Consider the following 20,258-nt stretch of genomic DNA (forward strand, 5'->3'; position numbering starts at 1 on the left):
TAGAGATCTAAATATAGAATCCACATTACTGATTGTTTATTGGATGTCGATAAGATGCAGGATAATCTCACCTGAATTCTCTTCTCCCATTTGTTTGATGCTCTTTAGGGGTTCTATGGACCTCATTACAATTCTACAATACCAAGTCTTTTTAATTAATTAATTTATACTTAACTGTATTTATATTTAACAGACAACCTAATTGATAGTCTAGTCCAAACTCTCAAACCTTAAGTAAGTTTACAAGTGTATACAGAGTTCATGCTCCTCCTGTGGAAAAATCTGATCACAGACTTTCTTACATAAGATGGGGGAAAATATAAAAAACAGCTATGTGGAAAATGAAAGTAATTAGACATTTCTCTTTTCTGTAACAAAAACAAAGAAGAGTTTTATTCTCAGAATTGATGGTGTTAAAAAAAAAACAGCAAATCTATCTTGGATATTTTAGTTAATTTAAAGAGGAAAATGTTCACAGATTAGTACATCATATCATTTTGATGTGAAAAATTTTCTGAAAACTTTGCATGTACCCTTGGATAGATATTAAAATATTACAGTAAAAAATTCTTACAAGGTATGAAATAAATTACACAGATGTATTTCACTTATAATGTATGCTACTCAGTTGGATTCCTGTATCTAACTTTAGAAAGATCTGAATCACCACAAAAAATCCTTTGCTAACATTCATTTAAGGTTTAGTAGAGTTTTTATTAAAATGGATCTGCAAATTCTGTAATTTTATAAGAAGCTTAAATCAAGGCCAGTGAGCGAAAGGAAAGTAATGTATTGCTTTGGGACATGCACTTCTCTGGGAGTAAAAAAATAAATAAAAAAAAATTCTCTGTGAGTCTCTCGTCTCTCTCGTATAGTGAGTATATCACACTTCATCCCCTGAGGACTGCCAAAGTTATTCATTCAGTGTCCTCTGTAATCTGATACTGGTCATCAACAATTTCATTGAAGCATATATGTTGCCATATCCATCCTATTCAATCATTCATCAGAGACTTCTATGATGACAGCCTCAAGTTAACATGGATTTGCAAAATGAAGATTGTTAATTGCTGTTAGCTGTAGTAGCTAATATCCTGCAAGATGGTATCAGATGCCAAAATGAGCCAGTTCAAACAGTAATCTTTTGAAATTGACAGCTGAAATTTGTCTGAGTTGTTCATTAAATAAGGGTGGTACAATAGCCTTTCTAAATAAATGAAAACATGGAAAAAAAAAAGGCCACAGTATTATTTAGGGAAAAAAAAAAAACAACAAAAAAAAACATACAACAACAACAACAAAAAAAAAAACCTTAACTATATTTATCTATTCAGTTAAGTAAAATATTCTATTCTTCTTTCTATAAATATATGTTGTATCACTGTGGAAATTTCATAAATTTAAGTCTCTTACTCTATCATGCCTTGTTTTTTTTTTTAATGTCTTCTACATTGTAAGTAGTCAGAGCTGTCATAGCCTTGAAGTGCCCTGTGATATTTCAAGTATTCTCAGGAGTACCAATGGTTTTAAGTGTAACTATTTATTCCGTTTATAAAAAGTAGTAATTTCAGTTTTCATTAGTAAATAATCTCATTAGTGTCTACTCCTTTGTGCATTATCTTGTCTGAAATAATATTAAACATTTTGAGAAAGAATACAACAAAAACAAAAGGCAAGACTTAAAACAGGTATTTAAATAGCACTTTAGAAATAACTGTATTGTTGTGTTTCTAGTTTTGCTTCTTATATTCTTTAATATGCCATAACATTTTCATTTCATTATTGGTCTAACCAGGTAACTGTTTGTTAAGGCGTCATTTAAATATTTTTGCAAGATGTTGCAGTTACTTTAGAAAATGTAGGCAAAAGAATGAACGAATGGGCATGAGTTGCCTTTTATCTGCGAAGAATCTCCTCTGCCATGATGTTTCTGAATTATGTCAATCATCATCTATAAAATCTAGAAGAATCCTCTAGTATTCATTCACCCTCACCATTTGAGTGATAGTTGCCTTTTATCATTACACCCTCAGCAAGTTTGTAGGCAACACCAAGCCAAGTGGTGATATGACAGAAGGAAGAAATGCTATCCAAGGGGATGTGGACAACCTCAAAAAGTGGACCTATGTGAACCTAATGAGGTTTAACAAGACTTGCAGCCCGGAAGGCCAATTGTATCCTGGGTTGTATCAAAAGAGGGGTGGCTAGCAAATCAAGGGAGATGATAGACCATCACAATCTTAATATTTCGGACAGCTTCCATCAGTCTTTTTTTCTGAAACCTAAGCCTTCTTCCCCAAATTCATCTTTGTGTCTTTGATCAGATTTCTGCTCTGTCTTTTACTGACCAATTTAATTGATCCAAAGAGAGTGATACTAGTATGGAACAGATACTTTGAAAGAATTTCTTAGTAGTCATTTTCAGTGATGAAGAAAAGAGTGTAGGTACTTCTTTTCTGTATTGTCTGTTGATGTCTGTCTGAACTATTTCCTAGGGACTGCCTGATGTAATGCTAGGTTTTGCTAACAACGCAAATGACCACTGCTAGTCGTGTCTCAAAATAGAAAGGAAAACATTATTAATCTCCACTGAGATTTCTTATTCCCACCAAGAAATCAGCTTCAGTTGGAATTAGACTATATTTTTAAAGATAAAGTGATTTTCACTATGATGTAAATTCTCAAGAGTCTAAGGAGACTTAAGCTACATGCAAGCCATTTGATATATGACTTCTTGTTTGGTGGAGATAGGCCACATCATGTTTGAATTTGAAATTCACTATAATTGAACTTGAAATTCACTAGAAACAACATCCTGAAAGAGTTTGTTGGAATTTAAAGGAAATTCACACAAACCTTCATTGATCTATTCACAGCATAAGAGTACTTGAGGAACAATATTTATTTTATGAATACAGTTAGAATATAGACTGAAGCAAAATTCAAATTCCTCTAGGGCTTTAAATGTCTGTGTTTCTTGTGTGACTGTCTCAAAATAAATTTAATACTGTTCCAAACACATATATTGTACTAACACTAAAGCATTTCAGATTAAAAAATAAAAATAAAAAATGCTGAGAATTAGCCATTTATTCTTACACTTCAGTTTACTTGCTATAGCTATTTTTTAATATATGCCACTGTATTGTTTTTTAAATATATGTCACTATGATATTTCTCCTTATTTTAATCTTATTTCTCCAAATGGGATTTTAAAAAGTTTTTCTCAAAAAAATATTTCAAAAGCCTGGAAGAAATTACATATACCTCTCACTTGCCATCCTATAGTGTTTAGCATTAGAACACCACATTTTTTCGGGTTTAAACCTGCAGGTAGCTAAGCACCATAGAGTCGTTTGCTCACCATCTCTCCTCCTGCTGGGATGAGGACAGGAATAATAATAAAAAAAAAATGTAGAAATTGATGGTTAAGATAAAAACCACGTAACAAGGCAGAAAAAGGAAGAGGAAAAAGAAAGGATAAAAGCTTTGATAATAATTTATATATATAAAACAAGTGATGCACAAGCGATTGCACACCACCTGCCAACCGGTGCCCAGCTAAAACTCGAACAGTGGCTACCAGTACAAACAACTCCTCACTGTTTTCAGTTTTTTCCACATCATATAAGATGGTATGGGAGATCACTTTGCTCAGTTTAGGTCCGCTGTCTTTGTTCTGCCCCCTCCCAGCTCCTTCGGTACCCAAATATACCTCACTCGCAAGACAGTAAGAGAAGCTGAGGAAACCAAAACAACCCTGGCACTGTACAGTGCTACTCAGCAACAACTAAAACATCAGTGTGTTATCAACATTGTTTTTCTCCTAAAGCCCAAACAAAGCACTATACCAGACACTAGGAAGGAAAAGTCAACTTTGACACATTCACTTTGCTTCTGGAGAGCCCTAACCTGAGCCATTGTCATCCACATTCTTTAGATACTGTTCCAGATCCTTAGAGCAAGTAGCTCGGTATAGAAATGTTTACTTGGGTATCATTGGTTAATGACGTGTTTTGTGATAAACCAGAATTAATGAAAAAATGCTATGTGGTCTGCCAAGCCAGGGACTCGCTAAGGAAAGGGAAGCTGCAAGACATGAAACATGGTCTGGTCTCAAATAAAACTACCATGGTTCCATCATCACTTTTAACTGTTCTGTTTCGACTAACTTCTCCTGTTTCCTGTTCAGTTTTACTTCTACTGTCTCTTATTGTTTTCTTTCTTTTTTTTTTTCTTCATTATTGCACCTTGCAGAATGAACAACAGCAGTCCTTTGGAAGACTACCTGCTATCTTTTCATATTTTGCAAAAAGGAAAGGCAAAATATATTTAACCCATGCACCTAACATTTTCTATCATCATGCAAGTTAGTTAGATTAACAGTAGAACATTTTGTTTATTAGAAGTCTGCTGTGGTAGTTGCTTGGTGCTAGGATGCAGTTCTTAAATACTCTGACCCCTGCACTTCAGAAGTCCAAGCTGCTATTTCACACTGGAGTGGATTACATACAGTGAACTGAAATCAATAAGACAGAAGTTCTCTAATACCTTTAGTGATTTCTCTCACATGCATCAACTTTGTACCAAAGAAACACAATATTATAACTACTTATGTCTCTAGAATTACTTTTCTTTTAGTGGTTTAGTTTGCAAATCCTCAAGAAATAGAAGAGCTGTTTTGCATTTCTTACTACTCTTTTTCCTTTTCTCACTTTATCTTAGATGATATGGTCTTTTTATTCAGGTAATATCATTCCTACCACACACTTCCAAGGATAAAATAATTTCAGCTAGAAGTTTATGAAAACGTAGACACATGAACCAGGAAATTATAGTCAAGGTTAAAACGTAAGTATGGAGTTCGTATCTGTCTCCAGAGATGTAATTATGTGATGAGGAGAGATGTTTTAATTGCTATCCTAGATAAGGCCTGCATATAGCTGTTATATTCAAAGCTGCATCTAGAACAAAGAAATTGTACGAATTAAAGAAAAGGAACTATTTAATCCCCTGAACAGTTTCAGTAATTCTTTTTACATACATGATTTTCCTTAACTTCCATTAGCTTCAAAGTCATATATAAAAAAGCACAGTGCCACCAAGAATTTAATTTTCATAAAGATTTCCTATTCAGACTGAACAACTCTCTCATGACAACAGATTGCTATCAGGCCTCAAACAATTGGGATACAATATAGGTAATTCTTATAAATGAAAAGTATAATTTGCTTTCCATGGTTTTCTTGTCATAAGTCTTGTTTGTATTCACACAGTTTTACTGTCTCACTATGTTTTTTTTTCTGAGGGACATCCAGGAAAACTCTCTCAGACAAAAGGGAGAATTTTGTGTCCTATTCTCCTGAAAAATTCCCTAACCTGAAACATTAGAAATATTCAAAAACAAAATTGCCATATATTCAGGGGAAAATAAATGTACAATTGTTTGTAGGCAACAAATGTTGCCTACAAATTTATTTAAATGCAATAGAAGTTTAGAAATTCAGTCAGAAATATTTTCTTTTGTTTTCAATTTTCTTGGAAAGTGCTAGCAAAAAAAAAAACAACCAATCAAAAAGGGAAGCATGGGGAGACAAGTGAAATCGGGTATAAAAATAACCAGTACATTCAATTTAGCTTAACTTTGTCTCAGCTTTGTCTCTTTTCTAAATTCAGAGGACAACTTTTATAAAGCCGTGTATGTTTATTTCCTTAGACAAGCCATTTCATTGATCAGCACAACTGATTATGTCTAACTGCCACTTTCAGTGATTAATGAAATGGTTTATCTAAGGAAATAAATATGAGAGCTTTTTAATAATAGCAATTTTGTTTCTGTAATAAAGAAAAAACAGCAACAAAAAGTGAACTGAAATGGAGAGCAGCAAATGCAAGTTATTGCAATAATGATCCTTGTAGGAGAGCTGGTAGGTCACAGCTTCAACTGGTGATTGAGCACCTGGTGAGGACATGTTGCTGGTCCAGAAAGCACAGGCAAATTGCACCGGTGTTACCCATGTGACCAGAAGGGTTGGACCCAGGGTAGAGACACTCTGGGCTCATATAAGGGCCAGCCACTGAAGAGAGGGCATCTCTTGCATATGATCATTGGCCTACCTGTGAATACTTGCATGCTAAGTGCCTGACAAAAGGAATTTCTTTTCTTTGTGAGCAGAACAATCCCAAATAATGAGACATCACATTTTATTGTTGTAATTTGGTATTCATCAATTTTCTGTTATTTGAAATACAGAAAATAATTTGAGTAGGGCTTTTCTTTTAAATAAAGGTAACAAAATAAAAAAGAACCATAATTCTTTTTTTTCCTATTCCTATATATTCCTATTTTCCTACTACTACAAAAAGATACACGTTCAAGTATGCTTTAAAGTAATTGATTCTTTTTACACAGCTTTGTCATTCTGGTTTTGGAAATACTGTGTGTCTTACAGCTACTAATTTAAGGCTTAAGTTAATTCTAATGCTTTCACAAAATTTTCCTTCATTTCTCTACCAATCTGTTGGTAGGCTGTAGTCATATACTGGACTTACCATTTTGCCATTTTGAATGAACCCATTTAATTATAATCATAGGTGTTCTTGCTTGGATTAGCCTACCTTCCTCTATGTAAAAACTTTCAGGAATCAGAGCATTCAATACTATACTCTTCAACAACACAAGAGGCATCGTCCTCTGGAATCTGCTTGTTCTTCCTCATAGCTTTAACCTCTGTCTGTTTAATGTCTGATACTTTCATTTACGCTGATATTCCCAGAGTGCAGTGATGTAACACTGCTTGGAAGCTATTACGCTATGGCCTGAACCAGTGATTGAATGCCTGGTAAAGGGTTGTAGCCAGCCCTGGAAGCACAGGTGGAAACAATTCACCTGTGTGACTGGAAGGTGTAGCTCTCTCTAACCTCATTTAAGGGCTGGCAGCTGCAAGGGAAGCATCTCTACTTGGAAATTATCTCCTTTGGAACGTTTGCTGAGCTCTGATCCTTGGAAAGGGGTGAGCAATTCTTTCTTTATTACTTGATGGTGACTGCTACCTTTCTTGAGTTTAAAGCAACTGTATCTGCTGTTGTCTGTCCTTACAAGCACCAAAACAGTCATGGAACAATAACTGCTATAAGGACATCTCAGGCCATAAAATTAAGGACAAAAACAAAAAAAATTATCTTTCTGGGGAGAAAAGCAGCAGTATCTTGTATGAGCCTTCAGCATTTATTTTTCCTGAAATACTTGTGTGCCAGGCAACTCCCAAAAAGTATCATATCACCAAATATCAAGGATTAAATGAAAGTGAGCTATTTAATACTGAAAAATCTTTGAACAGCTGACACAAAAGTGACTTTGGAACACTATGTGACTGAAGGGGAAATGGGACTCAAAGGTACATTTATAAGGCTTTTTTCATAAACTTGAGATTCCCTCCTCTGTTATAGGAAAGGGATATAACCATTAAATTCTACAGCAGCTTATACATAGTTAGCAACAAAATGCTATGCAAACATATCACATTGTTACACTATTCCTGACTCTACCAGTCATCTTCCTTACTTGGATGCGAAGCGCATCTTCCGTGCATGACAAGAGTAGCTCTTAGTTTAATATTTCTGTTAATATCTCCCTGAGGCCATGGTCTTCTCTGGAGTTGAGGTTTTTGTCAAAACAAGACTTCTGGTGTTTTGGGCACGTAATCTGCTTGTTGCTCCTAGCAGATTCTATAGAAGCGTTCAGGCAGGTCTTTACAGCTTTTGGTAGAAACAATTAGGTCACAGCTTCAAGGCAAAATCATTGCAGAGCAGCAGACCCTCTTATTTTATAAGAAAGTCTTCAGTAAAGGAAAGTTGGAGGTTGTAATCTGGGAATAATGTGTTCAGCAGTTTTCAGAAGCATCTTCTTTCTAATGTATAGCTGCTTGTGTTTTCAAAGTGTTCAGATGCATACACTGATGGGGAAATTGTTTTAAGCAGAATTACTGAAGTATTGTGAAGACTAGAAACTGCTGTGAAAGTCTGAAGACACATTGTCAATATGAATTGATATTCTTAATCTCTCATAGGGATTTCTTGTAAAAGTTATTCTAAAATACATGAGTTCAACAACACTATTGAAAGACTGAAGTGTCTAAAAGGTTGCAAGGAAGGTAGTACAAGTAGAATTATCTTCATAAATATGAAAGACAAAACACCATCTGAGAAGTTGAGACCACTTATTTTTTATGGAAAATGACAAGGGAGACTGTCTTCCTCAAGTAACTACTGTTTGTATTCAAAACAGTATAAAATTCAAAGACTGATTTCCTAAAAAACAGACTTTTTTGCCATTTTCTCAGCATGGCGAATAGGAGCAGTGGGACAAACTTGTCCTTTAAATTTGCTATCATTTGGCACACAGAAATAAATAGATTTTGAAACATATTGATTAAAATAAAAGTAGTCCATTAGCAACTGAGATGGATGAGTTTTTTTCATCTCTAAGGATTTGCTGTCATCTTGCATGTCAGGTAATGCTAGTTTCTGAGAGCAAGTGTGTAAAATTTGTTTCACAACTATGCATTCAACAGAGCATTGCTGTAGCAGGGAATTTCTCACTTCTGTGCACTAAATTAAAATAAGTTTTCAATTCTACCTACTGGTCAGTGATCCTAAACACAGCAGTATCGGCAGGTTCTTATTTCATCTGGCAATTCTGGGTAAATTTTAGAGTATTGTGACCTTCAGCGATATATTTGCACAATGTTTGGTAGGCTATTTGATGCACTGATGATTTGGAAAACCAATTGTTCATCTTATTAATAAGCAATTTCAAGTTTCTAGAGGGCTCTTTACCTTCTACACTAGGTAATTCCAGCTGGAATGAATAGCATGCCTGTGAATCTAAAACCTTCATTAGACTCTTGTTGACACCAAATACTGCACTTACATAATTTTGCAAAACACTTTTTCCCTTTTCAGAGCTAGATATTTTTTTGTAATGTTTTACTTCTGCATCTAAACATTACTTTGTGGACCCCATTGTTCACATTTTGTCAGAAAGCAAGCTGTCATTATCTTATACTTATTACCAATTTTAAAGAAATATTTCACTTAAGTTTCTTATATTGATGCCTGTAAACACCTTTGAAAAGAGACATGCAGCATTTTCTTTCAACTCACTATAAAGAGAGGGTGAATTTCATTTTGTATTTGAATGTAAAACTTCTTTTTTTGAATGTCAAGTTGATTTCTCTGCTTTTGTGCCTATGTAATTCATCCAAGAGAAAAATATAAAATGTCATAAAAAAGGAAACAAATGATAGCCCACCTTTAAAATACTTTTATTTTTTATTTTTTTGCTCTTATGCATTACATTTTTTTTCTTTTGTGTAATGCATCAATATCCAAATAAAGCAGAAGTCATTTTTAGTGTTTACTTACTCCAGTAAGTCAGTATGCTCTGCCTTCAAGTGTTACAAAGCACACAAAAAAATCTAAAACAAACTTAATGGGCATTGCTAGGAACCACTTGGAACTATTTTCTTGGATTTGTGTAATCACTATTTGTTTATTCTTTAGTTTTATTTCTGTTTGCTTTCATATCTGTTTCTTGTATGATCCATGCTAGCAGTACTACAAAATACCATCAATAACTGTCAAATATGTATTGAATCACTCATGTCAGGCTTAGAAGTTTTTAATATTTCACCCTACCTGTCCCCAGAACAGATGCTCCTATTAACAATCTACACGCAGAAATGTAATGATGTGATTTTTTTTTTTTTCTCTTAATGGTCTGTGACTAGGAAACCTAGAGATAAGGTAATATCTCTTACAACATGCTTTTACATTTTACTTTAAAATATTTTAACATGGAAGAAGTTGCTCTTGATATTTAAAAATTTTCTGCAGAAGAACACAGGGACTATTTTTCACATTCTTCATTGCCTACTGTTCAGCCCATGGCACTGAATTTAACTTCCCTTTTGAACTCTGCAAGGCCTGCCAAATAAATTAAGAAATATGTATTTGTCAGGTGTGACCAAAACCTTCCTTTCTTTCCCTGAACAATAGGCAATTACAATATACTGTGCATCTGTGAAGGTATGGGCAGCATGTATAGTTTCACATATTAGAAAATTCTTAAGGAAAATATTAGATTTGACTTGATTTAAAGTCAGAGACCAAAGAGAACTCTGCTGTAAATTGGCTGAATTTTCATTGTCTTTCTCAGACCACTGTTCCATAGTCCTGGTTCTTTTAAAAACAATAGGTTTATGATGTTTGAGCAATCACTACGTATTTTTAAAGCTTAATGGCAAAAGAATCTATTCAAAGACCTACAGTCTAATCTACAGTCATTATCCCATTAACTGTGTGTTAAGGACAAAAGTAATCACATTAAACAGTAGCATAAGCAAGTAGAACTCCTACTGGAATCTGAAGGCTTTATACCTATATGCATTGGGGCTGATTTTTTTTTTTTCCTCAGGCTGTTACAGCTATTAACCTAAAAAGCAAGTGGTTGTTATTAGATTATAAAGGAAGCTTCACTTACAAGATAATACCTTGGGTCTATGAGTGTTCTGTAGAAGTGCACTTACAGTACTACACAGCTGATCCACTGTACTGAATGAAATAGGGTTCAGTTTAGAAGAAGCAGAGTTTGACTACCGAGAGCTGCCAGAGAAAGTTCACTCAGCATAGGTGAGTGTTCAACTCCTTCCTTAGTCATCAGAAGCTAATACAAGACTTAATGGAGTAGGGCGCATACTCTGTGGCTTGTTGTTCATCCTGGGGAGATGGAAGGAATGAAGTACAAATTCCTGGATTTGAGGTTTTTCTTTCAGGCTTATTTTTGCTTTTTTGTGAAATGATTGTTTGATGTAAAATACACTGTAGGGGAAGCCTAACTGTCAAGGTTTTACATTAGATTCTGTCGTCTTGTGTTAAGAGCAAAATGATTCAAATACTGCTGTGTAGTCTCTTAAATCCATTACTGGCCTTGACCTTTCGCAAAGTATTTTGTTCACAACTTAAAGGGAAAAAGTGAACAACATATGCTTTAATTTGTAAGCCCGTTACATTATACTGTCAATACATGTTGTGTTTTATGCAGAAGGTGTCAAGTTCTCTTTAGTGACAGTGGTAAGTACTAAAGGTAGTGAAATGGACAATATGTAGAAAAGACATTGCATTGTAAAACCTGCCAGAGTGAAGACATGTCAGAAAGAAGTGTCTTCAGTGGGCGAAAGAAGTTTCAAATATTTTCATCACCATTCAAATTTATGTGAAACAAAATTTTAAAGTGGACTGAGCAACTCTGCAAACAGGCTTTTTTTTTTTGCTGAAATTACTTTATATTTCAGTCCTTCCTCCTGATTATTACTGCAATTATATGATTGCTTGAATATCCATTTATTACCCTCTTCATAAATCACTAAGGTGTTTCTTTAACATACATACTGGCAAGATGTTCAAAAATCTTACTGCTTAATAAGTATATTTCTTTTAGAATAGCACATAATTATTTAATAATGGAGTATACCCTGTATCACATTTCAGCTATTGTTGAGAATAGATTAGCATATTATCCTTCTTGTAAGTGCTGGATTTTTTTGTCTGATTAATGATTACAGTGTTTAACTCCTTGGTGAATATCTGGATCTATACTGAATCAAGTGCTGAATTCTAAAAGTAAGAAAACTAGTACTAGCATTAAGCTAGTGCTAGTGTTATTGCTACACTTTTTCACTAATAATATTTGCAGATCATTTGACAAAAGTTTTGTATCCCAGAGCCATTAAAAAAAAAAAACAACAACAACAACAAAAAACTGCTAGAATGATGAAATTATCTATGGTATGCCACTGCAATTAGATCAATTAGGTTTCATATCTGTGGAGCTAGATCAATTTGCATAAGCTTTCCTGATAGAATCACATTCTATGCTCAGAAACTACTGTGAATATTACTTTCATGCCAAGTGCCAAGAAAACCTACAGTCTTTAAAGAAAGGCAATGATTTTTTAATTTGTTCCTTAATCTGGTTTCACATTCATGTTAACTGAATCTGGGAGAGACACTAGCCTTCAGTGAAAATGGTCCTCCTGACTTGACTCTCTTTCAGGATGCAAAATTGTATCACAGCAATGCAATTTCACTCCCTGTATTCTATCTTCAGATCAGGACTAGGTTTATCTCTTTATCTGAGTCCAATACTGGTTAGGATTTTTTGCTTTTTATGAAGAAAGCATCAACATATTCTTTCTTATAGGAGAAAAGTGTGTGTGTGTGTAAGAAAAGTGTGTAACAGCGAAGCTCTCTATTTAAGAAAGAGTGTCCTAGTCTTTGCAGATAAAGAGCAGGTTATGCTTGAAAGTGTTTGATACTTCTTCATTATACACTCTTGGGAAGTATTTAGGTCCAGGAATAAAACTCAAATACATCTTGCCCAGTGTCACCTCTTCTAAAGAATCTTGGTGTGCAAATACATAAAAAATATACAGAACCCAATCTAAAATTGTCGTGGATTAACCAGTGAAAAACCTTAGGAGACTTTCTGAGACTTTCCACAGAGTGCAGAAATGAATTCCATGCTCTTTATTCTTTTAATGTTGTAAGGGAGAATAGAACATTTATTTCTGTTCTGTTTTTCTGTAACATTATTTAGTAGCTTATTACAGTTCTTACAGTTTCAGTCTTCCAGAACCTCTTAACATTTTATGTAACAGTAAAGAATCTGTAGCTTGAGTTTCAAAGCCAACTTCTACAGCAAGAAACTATTGTCTCGAAACTTGTTTTACTCTGTTGCCTTCTAATACTGTTTCCGTGTTCATTATTTTTCAAGAATCCTTGAAAATATTGTGTCTATGGTCATCTGTTCTTTATCTATAATGCTGAGTTCAAGAGATTCAGGGACTAATTTCTGACCTCAAAGCCAAGCTGAACACATCAGCTGTAGTCCATGAGCCTTGCAGACTTGTCCTCTATGTAGCAGATAAATCCTGGAGTGAAGTAGGTGGAGTGGTCAAAAATACAGATAGGGAATAAACTAAAAAAAATTATAGTCATGGATTTCATATGCAAGCTCACTTCCAGGATCTCTTATTGATCGATAGTCATTGCCATTTACTTACATCATGGAAAGTATGTACTATGTACCTGGGAGCCTTCATATTTTTTTTACTGCATTGAACTGACAAGGAAGAGAGACTGGTCATCTTGCCTTTAATCTAGAAAGATTAATACTGAATATCAGTCTGATTTGGAAATTGCTAGAAAAAAGAGCTGTGAAGTTAAATCAAGATTTGTCCTTATGAAGTCAGCTACAGCAGAGATCTTACAGCTAATCTAGTATTGGCTACAATTAATCACCAGTCAATCCAGGAGTATAACTAGGAAGTTAGAAGGTGTACTTCTATACCATGAGATGGATAATTGCATTTAGTTAAATTATTAAAATCAATTGCATCATTAAATCAAAGAATTTATATGACTGAACTTCTAAGTTGGCACAGGGGAAAGAATGGGGTCCAGATCTTTAAAGGAATTTTCACGGGAGTGAATTAGCTGTGTGTTGGGGAGCAGTAGGTTTCAGTGTTAAAATAATACTCCGGGTGTATTGTGTGTGAAAGTGCATGTGACAGAAATATGGGAAGAGTGTGAAAGACTTGTTTGTGATGTGCATGGTTTTAAATAGCTAGAGTCATGGTCAAACTCAAAAAGCTCATGTGCAAGACAAGTAACATGTAAAGATTATCCTTGGGAAATTACTCATTAGAAAGCTTCTCTGTCTTGAGTTTTTATGATAACAAAAACACAACAATGACAATCATGAAAGCTAGAGCTGAGATGTCACAAGTGCATGTAGCAGCAAACAAGCAAAGGAGAAAGCAAACTTGAAGTTAATAAAGAGAGGCCAGAAAAAAATAAATGAACTGTGAGGAGGGCCACAAAGATGATCAAGGGGCTGGAGCACCTCACCTATGAGGACAGGCTTAGGGAGCTGGGTTTGTTTAGCCTGGAGAATAGAAGGCTGTGGGGTGACCTAATTGCAGCCTTCCAGTACCTAAAGGGAGCCTATCAACAGGAGGGGAGTCAAGTCTTTACAAGGGTAGATAACTGGAGGACAAGGGGAAATGGTTTTAAGTTGAATGAGGGAAGATTTAGGTTGGATGTCAGGGAGAAGTTCTTTACTATGAGAGTGGTGAGGTGCTGGCACAGGCTGCCCAGAGAGATTGTGGATGCCCAGTCCCTGGAGGTGTTCAAGGCCAGGTTGAATGGGGCCCTGGGAAGCCTAGTCTAGTATTAAACGGGGAGGTTGGAGATTCATGATCCTCGAGGTCCCTTCCAACCCAGGCCATTCTGTGATTCTGTGAGAAATTTAAGTACCACAAACATTTGCTATAGTGTTGATTTGCCCAGAAAACTTAATCATTACAGGAGCTACACCCCAGGCATACACTTGAGACCTAATAATGAGCACATTTAGTCAATGAAACAAGTGAAAGCAAGGTTTCCCCAAGAGAAGAGACAGGAAATCTATTCCTTCCCAGCAAAATGATAAATAACCTACTGTTAACGTCCCAATGGAAAATGCTATGGAAAGGTCATGATATAATAGCTTATTCTTAGCTTTCCAATTAGAGGTAAAAAAACAAACAAACAAAAAACCCCAACAACAAAAAATCCAAAACAAACAAAAAACTTTGGCAAAAGAAATAGAAAAAAAAAAAAGAAGCAAAGAAGCAGAAAATCTGTGTCACAAGATTTCATAAAAACTCCTTGCCATTGAAGTGTACCTTTTCAGTGAAAGCACCAATACTGTAATTTTCTTTGGAGGTCCAATTTCTTCATATTTCAACAAGAAATGATTATCAATTGAACTTAATACAAGTAGGCTGAAAATTAAAAGGCTTTCCTGTACCTTAAATGAGCCTTCCCAGTGAAAAACTTCATTTGTTTTCAGAAGGATTTTGTCTCTTTTATGAACAGGATTGGTAACAGGGTTCCTTGACACAAGATCTATTCCACTCTTTAAGAAGTTTCAGTTTTAATGATAGGAACGTTTTTCTCATTGTCTGTAGTTATTGTTTCTATGAAGTGAAATGCCCTGATAGATGCTTTAAAACTCAGTCTCCTGTACAGAGTGGGAATGGGAACTAGGCAGAAGGTCTTTAGGTATTTTTACATAAGTGCACACAACAGAAGGCGCACGTTAGTAATGGGGACAGAAGGACAAGCAGTTCAATTTTCAAAGAAGTGCAGCAGTAATTATTATAACCACAACATGGTTAAATTGACTCTGTCATCTGATGCATTTTCTGGCTCTACTAATTATATCACTTGTGAAAGTGTTAGAAGAACTGTGGTAATTGACACAGCATGGTGGATTCAAGAGGTTTTTTTCTTAACTTCACATTGCACCAGCTATAAAAAAATGTCCCTGAGGAAAAGGGACATTTTTGCAGAATCAATGAACCACCCAATGAAATAAGCATGTCAGATTTCTCTAATATTATCTCTGAAAAATTTTGTTCTTTTGCTTTGGTGAACACAGGCGCAAGTCACTTCTAAAAGACAATTTTTTATCATCATCTTCAATAACTTAACACATCTAATGACATACTTTCACAAGTCATGCCTGTGATTGTGACACAGATGTTTTTGCTTTGATGTGTAAGGGAAGGTAGTCCTGTAGCTAATAACAAGCCAGTGAGAAAGAAGGAACCTTTTCTTCACAGAAAAACTTGGCACTCCAATTTTCTGTTTGGTATATATGGAGGAATTGAAAACATTCTGTTTTTCAAGGTAACATCAACAATTCATGCTTGCCAGGGAAGTTCTGAAATATATATATAGTGATCCAGGGATCATCAGTATACTGAAAATGTGTTTGCTGACTTAAAGAACTTCATTCTCACTGAGTATTAGAAGTTACATACTGAGAGCAATTTAAAGCCTATATTGTCTTAAGGCAGCAGTTAGTAAGTAGCAGGTAGTCTTGAGAAGTGAATAACAGGCTAAGTGCAGAGCATCTTCCCAAATATTTGATTTCAGCTTCCATTTATCAACTTACCTACCAGAGCCAAAGGATATATTTGCCTGGGTGTGCTTAAGAGCTCTTGACAGACACTTCTTCTATAAGAGACATTTTCTAATTTTTTATGAAACCATTCATATTTATCTTGTAAAAAATATTAGATGTCAATGAATTCCCAAGCTGCATTGCTTCATGGAAAAAATATTCTATATATTGTTCATTTCTTTTTAATACTGTGAGGAACAGTGATAAATGTTGTCTAATACAGGTGGTGCAGAAAAAAAATCATTTTATAAACTTCTGCTGTATCTTTCCTGTCTGCTGGCTCTTCTTCAGCTGATGAGTACTTATCACTCCTCCTGAAGAAGGCATTCCATTTGATATTCCTCCTCCCGACTTTATACCTTTGTTGAACTGATTGCATAAGTCTGTAATAGAGGATATTTCAAATCCTGAACAACCTATTGAAGAGGCAGAAGAGCAGTGTGGGCCCAGAGGGCTCATTGCTTTGCCATGGGATTTGAAGTGGTAGCTTCTTTAGATATCCACAATATATCAACACAAACCAAATATACTGTATCACTGTATTATTTGCCTGTGGGGACCTCCATCTGTATGTATCATATCTAGCTATGTTAAAATGTCAACGGAATTTGCATTCTGGGTGAAACTGCACTATTCTGAAAACTCATATTAACTGAGTGCTAAGAAAAGTAGGAATACAAGTAAATGCTTTTCTTTTCTTTGTGTCTCTCTCTACTTGATTTTATTCTGACATGTACCCTTTAGCTCTTGTGTATCTTAATATTAATTATGTATAATAGATTTAAGGTGAAAATGAAAAAGTCAAAGGAAAGTACCTGGAGCTTGTCAAAATGAAATAGTTCAATTATATCTGAAGGAAAAAACAAAACACTACAGTTTGTTAATTTTTCTCTAAAATTAATATTCTCACAAAACATTTGACATTCCATGAATTAACGTATTTTGAAAGAAGATTATTCTTGCATCAAATACTTGACCAGGACTTATTTCCTCCTTCCTACACATAGATGTTATTAAGAAAATGCACGTCTCCTTTGAAATGAGACACAGAGGCAGAGTAACTGAATTACTTAAATGATCCTCAGGAAACTCTTGAGGAACTTATGCCCAAAATATAGATGCTGAAACCCCTACTCAACTGCTATCAGAAGTTTTAAACACCTGAAAATTCTGAGAGGTAAGCACAGGAATATCTTGTTTTATAAGTTTAGGAGTCCATTTTTCGTGTTTAACTTCAACCCCGTCCCCTGCCAGAGCTGACTATTCTCTAAAATCAAACAACCAAACAAAAGCAAACCAAAAACTGATAAAGAACAATCCATATCTCATCTGCTTTCGTTCCTCATTATTTATGTTAAACTAATGAGGCTACATGGACAGCAGTCTTTGGACCTTGAATCATCTTTGACACGAGGCTGGCTTGAGTCAGCCTAATTCTCCCTTCCTCCTTCTTGCTGAAGTTCACAGCTTGCCTTGAACTGTGCTGAGCAGCAGTTCTGTGGAGCTGAATTTTAAAGCAGATGACCAAAGCTACTTACTGGAAATGAAAAAGAGCAGGCTGGGACAAGGAGAGAGCTGTTAAATTCTGACATTCCTTGTCCTGTAGCACTAGATTGAAAAATCTGTGACTTTTGGTCTTTTAAGTGTGATCTGATGTGCAAAGCTGCAACAACTGCTTGTGCCTGCATACCTCATGTGATAACTTAAAGGGGACAAGAAGAAAAGTCATGGAGGGTGAGAGCACCTAAAGAAGGAGTCCTGCTGCAAAAAAAAAAAAAAAAAAAAAAAAAATTTCAAAGCTACCTGCTCAAGCCCTGCTAAAATGAGCTACTTGATGCTGGGCTGGAGTGCTTTGGAGGTAATCAGAGCTGTCTGAGTAAGGGCTGTCCTCGCTTCTGCCCACTGCCAGCTGTCATTCCCTTCTCCTTGTAGACCCTCTCCTTGGTCTACAACCCTGAGCTAAAAACACTAGGATGGCAGAAAAAGGTGAGAGGTAGCATACAAAAATTGTTTTGCAACATTTAGGGCATCAAAACAGCTTGAGGTGAAAGGGGAGGCAAGGAGGTGGTAGGCTGGAATACAGCAGCTCCACAGCTTGCTCATTGGTAGACTCCTGATGGTCCCACAGGCAATGGCATAGCTCATAGCTATTGGTCAACATGTTTTTCAAAGTATTTCAGGAAAACCTTAATCTGTTACATTGCTTTAGTTCCTAGCATCTCACAAGACAAGTTGGAGCCATATTGAAGGTTCTGCCTGATGGTGGGAAGATGATGAGAGCACCATGTTTATGGCCAGGAGAGAGAATTTCTAGTAGTTATGAACAGAAAATACTGAAACTTTTTGTCTGATATAGAATGATTGTATGCTCTGAAAAGATGAGCAGCAATACTTTAGAAGATATTGCTGATATTTTCTGTTTTCCTAAGTAATGTTTCCTCCTGCACTACATAGCAAGAAACAACATATGTCCTGTGAACTCCCACTGTTCTCCACCCACCTTCTTTCCCATAACAAAGACAAAGGGTAAAAAAGTAGAACTGATTCACTTGTGCATAACAGGTTTTGTGGATATCACCCTTATCCTAGGCACAAGTGTTTCCAAAAAGCAATATTGAAGTTTGTTGAATTAAGGAATTTTTATGTAGCAGCTTCTGATTTTTCTGAGAATTTCAAGAGTATGCATCTGCTCCCCTTTGTAAAAGGGCGAAGAGCTCTAATGATAATTTAGCATCAATATATTTAGTAGTTTTGAGACAGTTCTACAGATGGTATCAAAAAGGTGGAGATATCAGAGACCACTGGAGCAATTCTAGATACTGCTGCTTTCCTAATTTTTCTTTCAGGGAACAGAGCTTCCGTCAGCTATGTGGCTTTTGCCCACAGTGTTGTAGGACAAGATCTTTTCTGTTTTTTTTTTAATTATGTACAAGAAAAAGGAATTGGTTTATGAGGGCTTGAGTGGATCGCACATTATTTATGACCTATGTCTGTGCAATTATATAAAATTCTCATGTAGAGAGTAGATTTGCTTTTTCCTTGTCAGGCATAGCAAATTAATCAGAATCACTCTAGGTTTTAATCATGTTGTCACTGTTACTATCCTGGAAGTAGAACAGTTCCTCAAGATTCTCTTCTTGAGATCTGAGGGCTTGCTTGCAGAAGTGATAATGCAATGTAAAAGGTTTGAAAAGTTAAGCATTACATAGCAAGCCTTGAGAACTAGGAAGAAAGTCTTCCCTTTTCAGGGAGAATGATTTTTACATAATGGAAATGTATGGTTGAATGTCTGTAGGAGGCATTTGTGCATAGAGAAAAACAGGCTTTCCTTCTGGTTAGTGAGATCATAGAATCATAGGTTGGGTTGGAATAAACCTAAAAGATCTTGTTCCAACCCCTCTGTTATAAATATCTAGTGCAAGACTTTTTTTTTTGCCTTTATTATAGTACATATATTTTGTCATAGTACAGTTATCAGTGGATATATTTGTGTATTAAAATTATAGCTTCATTTGTCCATTAGGCAACTCGTATAGAATTATTTCTGAACATAAATGACTTCTATATCAAAATGAGTTGCAGGTGTATCTCAAAAGTGGGAAGACATACTAGGAGCTGGGAAAGTTTAAATGCTACCATTTGGTTTTGGTATCTTGCAGTTCCTTTCTTTGGTTTCTTTCCAACTGTGTGTGTGTTATATTTGTTTGGTATAGCCTATTAATGTTTATGAACTGTGAGGTATTTTGCTTAAGTTAGTAATTTGTTATCTGGGAAATAAATGGTAATAGCCAATCATAGCAATGGACTTTTATCTACAGTACTATATATGTTATTATTTTATCACCTCTATTCTGGTTTCTCACTGGAGCTATTGTGAAACATTAGGCCAATTAGAGTGTAAATAACAGAAGTGGTATTGTACTGTATGCTTTATTTGCATAGTATTTTTTGTGGGGTTTTTTTTTGATCACTGTTAAGTGAGCAGTACTTAATTCACTCAGAATCTACCAATATCAAGACATGAATATCATTAGATTTTTAGAAAAACGTCCTGTATCAGAAGTCTGTTCTGTAGCACTTGCTCAGGTCAGTAATGATTACTGAGATACTTTCATGAGACTTATACATTTGGGAAATTTTCACAGGAGGAATTTTACATACACAAAATATTGTCTCTTCCAGA

The sequence above is a fragment of the Gallus gallus genome, chromosome 1 (assembly GCF_016699485.2).
Source record: "Gallus gallus isolate bGalGal1 chromosome 1, bGalGal1.mat.broiler.GRCg7b, whole genome shotgun sequence".
NCBI classification, from domain to species: Eukaryota; Metazoa; Chordata; class Aves; order Galliformes; family Phasianidae; genus Gallus; species Gallus gallus.